Source organism: Lepisma saccharinum, chromosome 12, assembly GCF_977018435.1.
Source record: "Lepisma saccharinum chromosome 12, izLepSacc3.1, whole genome shotgun sequence".
Taxonomy (NCBI): Eukaryota; Metazoa; Arthropoda; class Insecta; order Zygentoma; family Lepismatidae; genus Lepisma; species Lepisma saccharinum.
In genome coordinates this window covers 16,533,306-16,544,266 of record NC_139240.1, presented here as the reverse complement: position 1 = coordinate 16,544,266, position 10,961 = coordinate 16,533,306, and positions in this window count along the sequence as shown.

Genomic DNA, 10,961 nt, shown 5'->3' with positions numbered 1-10,961 from the left:
CTGATCGTTTTTTCCGCGTACGTGTTGGGAACTCCTTTTCGGATCTTCACGAACAAGAGAACGGTGTCCCGCAGGGCAGCGTATTAAGTGTGACTCTTTTTGCCATAGCAGTGAACAGTGTTATGGCAAGCATTGTTGCCCCTGTACATGGTCTTCTGTATGTAGACGACCTCACGATCTTTTGTCGCTCACGGAATCTCGCGTCAGCTTCTCGTCAACTACAACTGACGATAAACCGTTTGGTTGAGTGGTCCTCCCAAACAGGTTTCACCTTCTCATCCGAGAAATCCGTGTGTGTTCACTTTTGTCGTCAACGTACATGTCATTTCGATCCTGACCTGTACATGGGGAAATCTCCCCTGTGCTTCGTGAATGAGGTCCGCTTCCTGGGCCTCATTTTCGATAAGAAATTAACATGGCTACCTCACCTTCGCCAGTTAAAGTTCTCTTGTCTTCGAGTTCTCAACCTTCTACGTGTTTTATCTCATACTTCCTGGGGTGCTGACAGGACGGTACTGCTTCGCCTGTACCGTGCACTGATCAGGTCGAAGCTTGATTATGAATGTGTTGTGTATTCTTCTGCCAGCCCATCTAGACTTCGCATCCTAGACACCGTCCACTATTCTGGTATACGTTTGTGCTGTGGTGCGTTTCGTACGAGTCCAGTCGCTAGTTTGTACGTAGAGGCATCTGAGCCGTCGCTGTCTCTGCGAAGACAGCGGCTGGTAGTGAACTACTTCCTCCATCTTCGCTCGATGCCTTCACATCCTTCATTTGACACCATCTCCGACGAGAGTAGGCTGGCAAGGTATCGGCTCCACCCTAGTGTCACTAGACCATTTGGTGTTCGTGCAGACGAGATCCTGTCAGCACTTGGTGTTGACAGTGATCTTCCTGGCGTCTCTCCACTCATTCCGCCTCTCCCTACCTGTGAGTTTCCTGCACCTTCTATCGATTTTTCCCTGACTGTCCTTCCAAAGGCAGAAACACCAATGGTTGTAAACCAGCAACGGTTTTCAGAACTTCGTGCGAAGCACCCCAATTTTAATGTGTTTTACACGGATGGGTCCAAGACAGTCGAATCAGTTGGTTGCGCCTTCGTCCTACACTCTCAAAGTTCCAGTTTCTCACTACATCCTGCCTGTTCCATCTTTACTTCAGAGCTGTACGCCATTCTAAAGGCACTGGACTTTGCAGACGTGAATGGGCTGAAGAAAGTCCTTGTGTGCTGCGATTCGACCAGCGTGTTGCATTCTCTGGATTCGCCATATTCCCGGCATCCGGTAGCGCAACGCATATTCAGACGGCTTGTGTCCTTATCTGCCAGCACAGATGTACACTTCTGTTGGGTCCCTAGCCACGTGGGCATCCAGGGGAATGAAGCACCTGATGCTGCCGCCAAGTCTGCTGATGCAGATGGCGACGTTCTCGTCCACCTTTTGCCAGCTAGCGACCTGCAGAATGTGTTCCGTTGTCGCCTTCTTGACACTTGGCAGACCGAGTGGGATGTGGAAACGGGGAACAAGCTTCACTCTGTTAAGCCCACCATAGGTGCTTGGCGTTCCTCGTCTCGTCCTTCTCGGCGAGAAGACGTTATTCTTACCCGCATGCGTATAGGACACAGCCGTCTCACGCATGGTCACCTACTGGAAGGGCTGGACCCTCCGTTGTGTCGTGCTTGTAATGTAGTTTTGAGCATCCGACACATTCTCGTTGAATGTGTCGATCTTGCTTACCTCCGGCAGACTTTTAACCTTTCCGGCTGTTTGTCATCCCTCTTGGGTGATGACAGCAGTATTTTATCACGTGTTTTTAGTTTTTTGCGAAGAGCTGGACTCTTCCACCGTCTGTAAGGAGGTTTTTAGTTTGTTCTGACTTTTTAATGTGTCGTGTTTGTCTCGTGCAGGTCTCTTTACAACCTTGCACTTTTAGTTTTTTCCAAGGGGCTATCTACACCCCTTTTTTAAATCTCAGTCAGAATTTTAGATAAGGGGACATTTCCCCGTATACACAGAAGGGTGCGAAATGGCCTTAAGTGCCGACGCACCCATAAATTTTAACTCAATCAATCAATCCTGCACAGCAGAGCCTTTAGTTCCAGAGCCTAACTTGACTGAAGTTAAAGATGTTATTAAAAGGGATACAACCTCCACGAAGTCTTGTTCTTCATGTTCACTTATATCCCATTGATCACCAGCAGGTGAATCTTCATTCAACACAGGGGTGTAAGGGGTGACCTTCCATGTAGTACACCCAAATGTCAACCTCACTTCCACGTTAGTACACCCTGGACTGAAGACTAACGAGGCTCTGGCGACTGGCCCCATGGCCAGTATAATTTTGTTTGTATTGTCCTGTTGTCCTTATGTGTGCTGAGTGCCCGTTTACAGCCTTAGCATTTAACACAAGTCAGAACATTTTAAGATTTTTAATTATGCAACGTTAGAGTTGTTCTTTGTAATGATAAGGGGCTGGCCCCCGTATAATGTGACGGGAGCAAAATAGCCTAAGTGCTGACGCTCCCACAATTTTAAAATCAAATTCAAAATTCAAATTCATTCAACACAGTAGCAACAAGCTCTTTGAAACGCTCGTCATGCACAGAAATGGCCATGTTTCCATATAAAATTTACCACAAGCTACTGCTCACCACGGTGTTTGGTCACCCCAAATGTGTCTTAGAACGGAACAACTGGAACGAATTGCACTCACTCACATACTGACGCATACACCACTGGAGGGTTGGGTGATGAAAGCTTTGCGTGCATGCGCAACAAACATTGCTAAACAAATGTAATCGTGTGGGGGTGACAAACCACCCCGGAGAGCATTCCAGATGTAGCATCCTATCAATATGTCGGTGATACAAAAGCAGCGCTCATTAGAATGTTTACATTCCCTTCAACACCTCACGGGCGTCCACAATCAATAATATTCAATCCTGGACATTACTTACACATATCAAATATTCATTTGACACAATCGAAATACTTTTAAGGGACAACGCAGGTCGAAAACTTTTATTTGTATTCGGTGATTTGTCGGTGAAACTTCATTTTAAGAGAATATGAAATACGACAGGCTGCAATTATATAGGGATTATTATATAAATCAGGCAGGCCGGATCCTGTGGCCTAGTGGTTAGCACATCGCGCTACGACGCCAAGGGTCCCGGGTTCGAAGCCCGCTCGGGGTTGGTTGTTTGTGAATGTCCATTCATCATTTCATCACTCATCTCCATCTTCGCAAATTAATCAAGAGGCACAAGACGCGAATTAAAATAAACTAAATCAATAAATCGGGCAGGCAGCTGTCTTCCTTACTACATATCTTCTTCGTATCAGCGCGGACATGGACTGGGTTCTATTTTCAAATGTTTAGGGGTGTAAGGGGTGCTCCTTCAACGTAGTGCACCCTATAGTCATCCTCAATTCCACGTAGTACATCCTGGACTACAGACTAAAGAGGCTCTGGCGACTGGCCTCATGGCCAGTATAATTCTGTGTCGTTCTGTGTTTTGTCCTTATTTGTGCTGAGCGCCATTTTTAGCCTCAGCTTTTAACCATTGTAAGGAGATTTTTGTTTTCACACACGCTTTTATTTTTGTTACGATATGGGGCTGGACCCCGTATAGTGTGACGGGTGCAAAATAGCCTCAGTGCTGACGCACCCAAAAAATTTCAATTCAAATTCAAATGTTCATAAGTTTATTCAGAATTGCTTCTCCGCTATTGAAACAAGGATTATAAACTGTAGGTAAGCCAGCATTAACTAGTGGCGTGCAAATAATGGGGGACATAATGGACAATAGATCACAAAATTGAATTACTCGAAATAAGCTAAATAATCTCACCTGACTGCTTCTCTATGGTACCAAGATACTCCCGAAAAATATGGAAAATTTAACTGAAAATACTGGCATAGTTAAACGTAAACCTTTCAATTTTTAATCAATTCCTTGTTTTCAAAACAACATACTTTTTTATAGATCACACATTAAAAATTAAATGAACAAATTTATAAAGCTATTACTTTGATTACTCCTTCAAAATGTATAGTTTAATACCTCGTAGAAACATATTGCAAGGGGCCTCTTCGATGGCGCAGTGGTTGCGTCGACGCCTTGTAATCAAAGGGTCGGTGTTCGATTCCAGGTGGAGGCATATAGTGGTTCGGATCCCACTTTAAACTGTAGGGCCAGTCCTAATTAACTTATTTGTGAATAAAATGGAGTTAAAGTCCCAAAACATAATGCAAACTGTACCTTCACGCTAACCTCCGATACATAAAACATTTAGTAAAACAACATATGATTACTTTCCTCAGAAGCAGAGCTTCCAGTCAGTGATTAAATGACCAAATGGCCGAAGCATTATAGCAGACCATAGTGATATTAGCTTATAGCACTTGATTATTTTAGTAACGATTACAGGAAGAAACTGCAAGTTGTCATGATCCCCTTCAATGCCCATAACGTCGTCTTCGGCTTCATTCTTAATATCTTCAGCCCATTTTTAGAAGGAAGAATTATTCACTCGGAGTTGTGACGATTCACGTGAGCGTTTACGTGGAACGTCGCGTCATCACTGAACAAGAGTCGGGGGGTGATTTTCGTCATCTTCCATTCTTCTCTGGAAAAGTTCACAAAAGTTGGGTCTGATGGTGCGGTCGCTTGGCTGTAAACGTTGCAGCAGCTGTATGCGATATGGTTTCTGATGTAATCGCTTGCGCAGAATCTTCCACAAAGTTGGCTGAGGAATGGCCAGTTCGCGACTTGCACGACGTGTAGATTTCTTTTAGCTACGAAGGAACGCCTCTCAGACACTTTCCACTGTTTCAACTGCAACACCTGGTCGTACGGAGCTTTTTCCTTTACAGAGGCAACCTGTGTCCTTGAACTGTCGATACCACCGCAGAATGCTTTGGTGGGTTGGTGGCTGTATGCTTTACTGTCTTCGGAACATGCTGCACGGTAGTGACTGATTCAGTCTTCTCATATTGCAACACACAAAATGTTTTCTGTTGATTAGTTGCCATTTTGCAAACTGTTATCACCCTGCCGCCTGGTGCATTACAATGAAACCTGCAATGACATAAACAAATCTTTAAAATATGCTCTTTTTATTGGTTATTAGTACAAACGGGTGGGCATTATATATTTGAAGCTATAAGACGTCAAAACCCGATGAATCATTTGTAATCACCCTGTATTTTATGTTTGTCTTTTTATAAATAAACCGAACCGTAGAACTTGAATCATCATGAAGCTTTTTCGAAGTCAATTTTCAAAGTAGAAAATTTCCCCTGAGCGGCGGAACGTATCAATCCATAGGATTATTCTTTATTTTTTATTTAAACTTTCTCTAAAAGCTTTAATTCACGAATGTCGTTCACTTGTTTACATCAGCTGTTTACTCCTCTGAGGCATTTTGATTTTGCATAGTCAAGTGTATGCAGACTTCCTGATGTATTGAGGTTACAGAGTTTCATGAGGTAAACAGGTAGCAATCTGTTTACAAGTATAGGAAGGTTAAAACTCACGAATCAGCGTGGAGGAAGTATCGATTGGCAGGGGTTTCAGAGGAGCAGGCAGGCTGGGAGAGGACTCACTTTTCGAATTGATTGGAAACAGGGAACAGGACTTTGGAGAGTTGGGAAGGATAGTAGTCACCTTGACTGAGATGAACTTGCTAAGAAGCATGGAGAAAGGAGTTTCATTTTACATTTCACTACTGTAAGTCTAGACAGGTATTTATCCTAATCCTAATCCTTACCATGTATGATTCAGGTTCGAAAGTTCTAAAATCAAACGAGTTGACTGTTTGCCATTTCTAGTTGTTTTGTAAGGTATTCTATTTCAGTTGTGCCTCTTGCTGCCAATCATCCAACTTGTCGTCATGACAAGTGCTCTTATCATTATTGAGGAAGTCTCTATCCTTCACTGAAAATCCCCAAAGGATACCCGGCTGGAATTACATACACAACGGTATGTAGCTTAAAACAATGAAGCTATTCTCTGTGGAATGCGACATTGTCAATGAATGGTCGGATCTTTGGTTAGAAGTGGAGAAATGAAAATGTATAACTTTTACAGATTCGGCTCTGCATCTCTCTTCATTATTCATAACACGACATGGCAATTATGTTATTTTAGTTATGCTAAAGGGCTGTACCCCGTATAATGTAACGGGTGCAAAATAGCCTCCCAATATTTTAATTCAAATTCAATTTCAAACTACTATACATATCTACATTATTAAAAAGTCAAATTTTTTTTAACTTTATAATATAGTAACAGTATGGGTTTAATTTTTGCTGCCCACTTTCATTGGCTCTGGGCAGAAGTGGGTGGATATACTGTACTTTCACAGCAGTTTGCCTGTTATTTGTTCATGAAACATGGAGCAGTAGGCCTATATTTCACATGAGTTTTTATTTACAGAAGGAGGTGTAAAGGGTGACCTTCCGCTTAGTACACCCAACTGCCAACCTCTCTTCCTCGTAGTACACCCTGGACTGCCTTTTACAGACTAACAAGGCTCTGGCGACTGGGTCTATGGCCAGTAACTTGGGATCAGTGTCAAACTTCTATGCAGAATTCACAACAGGCCATGAATCAAATTATATTAAATATAAAAAAAAAATGCTGATAAATTATCCATCCTTTACATCAATGCCTGCAGCATTTGTCCCAATTTCAAATCTACTTTATCTTATGTCCTCTTTTCGATGTGACAATCATCACAAAAACAAGGTTGTAACAATCTTGTCAGATGTTGCCAGGGTAGTAAGGCTAAAACAGTTCCCTTCCATTAATTTTAACAATCTATCACTAGCAGTGTCGAAGAAATATATGCATCTTAATGTCGTCACACTGTAACAATAACCAAACTGATGGTATATAATATCAATAAGAATAAAATCGTGGGGACACTAACAAGACTTACGGGGTGGAAGGGGTGACCTTCCACGTAGGCGCCCAAAAGTCAACCTCACTTCCACGTAGTACACCCTTGACTGCATTTTGCAGACGAACGAGGAGGCATTGGCGACTGGCACTGTGGACAGTATAGTTTTGTGTGTGTTGACCTTTTTCTGTCCTTGTGTGTGCTAAGTGCTCCTTTACAGCCTCAGTTTTTAACGAAAGTCAAAATATTTTAATATTTTAGTAACATGACATGAAATGTTAGTCATGGTAAGGGGCTGGACCCCGTATAGTGTGTCGGGTGCAAAATAGCCTAAATGCTGTTGCACCCAAAGTTTTAAATAAATTTAAAAAGAAAACAAGTAATATAACAATTGTATTCTTATAAATATTTTGCATAAGGTAAGGGCTGGAACCCGTGGAGATGCTTCGTCATCTTCCCATTGCAGCAAGAAAATTTCTTCTGGCGGTATTCAACAGGCTTTGGTTGGAAGACTTTTTCCCCACCTGGAAAAAAGCTATTATTGTTCCCATCCTGAAACCAGTTAACAACGCACCACAGCCTCTAGTTACCGTCCTATTTCGTTAATTTGCTGTGTGTGTGCAAGTTGATGGACCGCATGATTAACAAGCGTCTCACCTTTTTTTTTTTTTTTTTTTTGAGGTAAAGTCTTTGATAAGTATTTTTTAATTTGGTTTTCGCTCCAACCTTTCCACACTGGACCATCTGGTTCAGCTGGAAACACACATTCAGGACGCATTTCTCAACAAGGAACATTTAGTTGCAGTTTTCTTTGACCTCCAAAAAGCATATGACACAACGTGGCGCTTTGGCATCATAAAGCAGCTCCATTCTTGAAGCGTCCGTGGCCATATGGCATACTTTATTCAAAACTTTTTATCACGTCGCTTTTTCCGCGTACGTGTTGGGAACTCCTTTTCGGATCTTCACGAACAAGAAAAAGGTGTCCCGCAGGGCAGCGTATTAAGTGTGACTCTGTTTGCCATAGCAGTGAACAGTGTTATGGCGAGCATTGTTGCCCCTGTACATGGTCTCCTGTATGTAGACGACCTCTCGATTTTTGTCGCTCACGGAATCTCGCGTCAGCTTCTCGTCAACTCCAACTGACGATAAACCGTTTGGTTGAGTGGTCCTCCCAAACAGGTTTCACCTTCTCATCCGAGAAATCCATGTATGTCCACTTTTGTCGTCAGCGTACATGTCATCTAGATCCTGACCTGTACATGGGGAAATCTCCCCTGTCCTTCGTGAATGAGGTCCGCTTCCTGGGCCTGCGTTTCGATAAGAAATTAACATGGCTACCTCAGCTTCACCAGTTAAAGTTCTCTTCGAGTTCTTAACCTTTTACGCGTTTTACCTCATACTTCTTGGGGTGCTCCGCCTGTACCGTTCACTCATCAGGTCAAAGCTCGATTACGTATGTGTTGTCTACTCGTCAGCCCGCCCATCTAGGCTTCGTGTGTGCTCTGGTGCTTTCCGCACCAGTCCTATCGCAGTTTGTATGTACAGGCATCTGAGCCGTCACTGTCTCTTAGAAGACAGCGGCTGGTATTGAACCACTTCCTCCATCTTTGCTCGATGCCCTCACATTCATCTTGTCATATCGTCTCAGATGAGAGTAGGCTGGCAAGGTATCGGCTCCACCCTAGAGCAACTAGACCATTTGGTGTTCGTGCAGACGAGATCCTGTCACCACTTGGTGTTGACAGTGATCTTCCTGGCGTCTCTCCACCCATTCCGCCTCTCCCGACCTGGGAGTTTCCTGCATTTTTTATCGATTTTTCTCTGACTGCTCTTCCAAAGTCAGATACACCAATGCTTTTACCAGCAACGGTTTTTAGAACTTCGTGCGAAGCACCCCAATTTTAATGTGTTTTACACGGATGGGTTCAAGACAGTCGAATCAGTTGGTTGTGCCTTCGTCCTAAACTCTCAAAGTTCCAGTTGCTCGCTACATTCTGCCTGTTCCATCTATACGGCAGAGTTGTACGCCATTCTGAAAGTACTGGACTTTTCAGACGTCAATAGTCTGAAGAAAGTCCTTGTGTGCAGTGATTCGACCAGCGTGTTGCAGACTCTGGATTCGCCGTATTCCCGGCATCCGGTAGCGCAACGCATATTCAGACGGCTTGTGTCCTTATCTGCCAGTGCGGATGTACACTTCTGTTGGATCCCTAGCCACGTGGGCATCCAGGGGAACGAAGCAGCAGATGCTGCCGCCAAGTCTTCTGAAGCAGAAGGCGACGTTCTCGTCCTCCTTTTGCCAGCTAGCGACCTACAGGATGTGTTCCGTTGTTGCGTTCTTGACACTTGGCAGGCCGAGTGGGATACGGAAACGGGGAACAAGCTTCACGCTATTAAGCCCACCATAGGTGCTTGGCGTTGCTCGTCCCGCCCGTCTCGGCGAGAAGAAGTTATTCTTATCCGCATACGTCTAGGACACAGCCGTCTAACGCATGGTCACTTGCTACAAGGGCTGGACCCTCCGTTGTGTCGTGTTTGTAATGTTGTTTTAAGCAACGAGAATATGTCGATCTTGCTTACCTCCTGCAGACTTTTAACCTTTCCGGCTGTTTGTCATCCCTCTTGGGTGATGACAGCAGTATTTTATCAAATGTTTTTAGTTTTTTGCGAAGAGCTGGACTCTTCCACCGTCTGTAAGGATGTTTTTAGGTTGTTTGTTCTGACTTTTTAATGTGTTGTGTTTGTTTCGTGCAGGTCTTTTTACAACCTTGCACTTTTCGTTTTTTTCCCAAGGGGCTATTGACACCCCTTTTTTAGGTTTCAGTCAGAATTTTAGATAAGGGGATCTTTCCCCGTATACGTAGAAAGGTGCAAAATGGCCTTAAATGCCGACTCACCCAGTAATTTTTAATCAATCAATCAATCTTAAAATATCTTAAATTTCGCATGCTAGCTTTTCGCGAATGCTTAACTAATGAACACTATCCATGTGCTAGTTACTCTATTTTCTGAAATTCGTTTCATCGTGAATGCAACAAAATATTGACATTAAGAGCTATGTGCAGCGTTATCTGCGGAACAAATCTGTTTCATCTATATAGTATTCAATTTCATAAATGTTCTAAGCACTTGTAAAAAAGAAATAAAGAAAATAAAAGATAGCTAGGTGTTTTAAACGTGCCCCACGGTACGATATGTTTCTTTGTTAACTGAAAATACATTTTCAGCCACCGAACAGACTTTTGTGCACAATAAAAAAAATGACATGGAGTGAATGGAAAGACGAAGTTACAAAACACGTAAAGAACCAGAGTATCAAATATCAAGTATCAAAATATGTTTCAAACAACTCTAAAAAATTCAACACTGTTTTTAAACTTTTAAAACAATTGTAAGAAAAACTATTGTAAAAAACGATGCCGTGTGCTTTAAAGGTTTAAAATACGTTATCAAAATGTGTTATAAAGAAGTCTAAAGAACGTTAGAACACAATGTTTCAAACGATACAAACATTTGTAAAAAACAATGTCATGTGTTTAAAAGGTTTAAAATAAGTTATATGTTGTTTTGTATTTATATAATTCTATAACTTGCGAGTTCGTCCATTCCTCTCCATCATCAAAAGTTGAAGAGACAAGCCGCAATCCTTCCCTACACTGCCAGACACGCTTGGCGCCAGTCTGTGCGTCCCCCTCTTGGAGCGTCGGCACGATTTCCTTTGAAGAAAACCGCTACTAGTCGTGTTGGAATTTGCCTGGCAACAGGACTGTCGACAGAGGCCGACGACACGTACCCACTTGCTCGGCTTTTGCGCGAGGCCTTGCCGACTGGCATAGTAGGGACGCGGCTTTAGAACAACATCGGCGAGGTTAGCTGCATTGCTGTCAGGTGCGCAGTCTTTGGAGTAGTGGAGTTTAAATTTTTTCACAGTACTAAACTATTTATTGCAGACACTACACTGAAGCTTCAGTTCGACCCCTTTATGGAGGTCATTGTGCGAACGGTATTCGCCGAACGTCAAGCGATTACGAATGGTGGTGCCAAATTGCA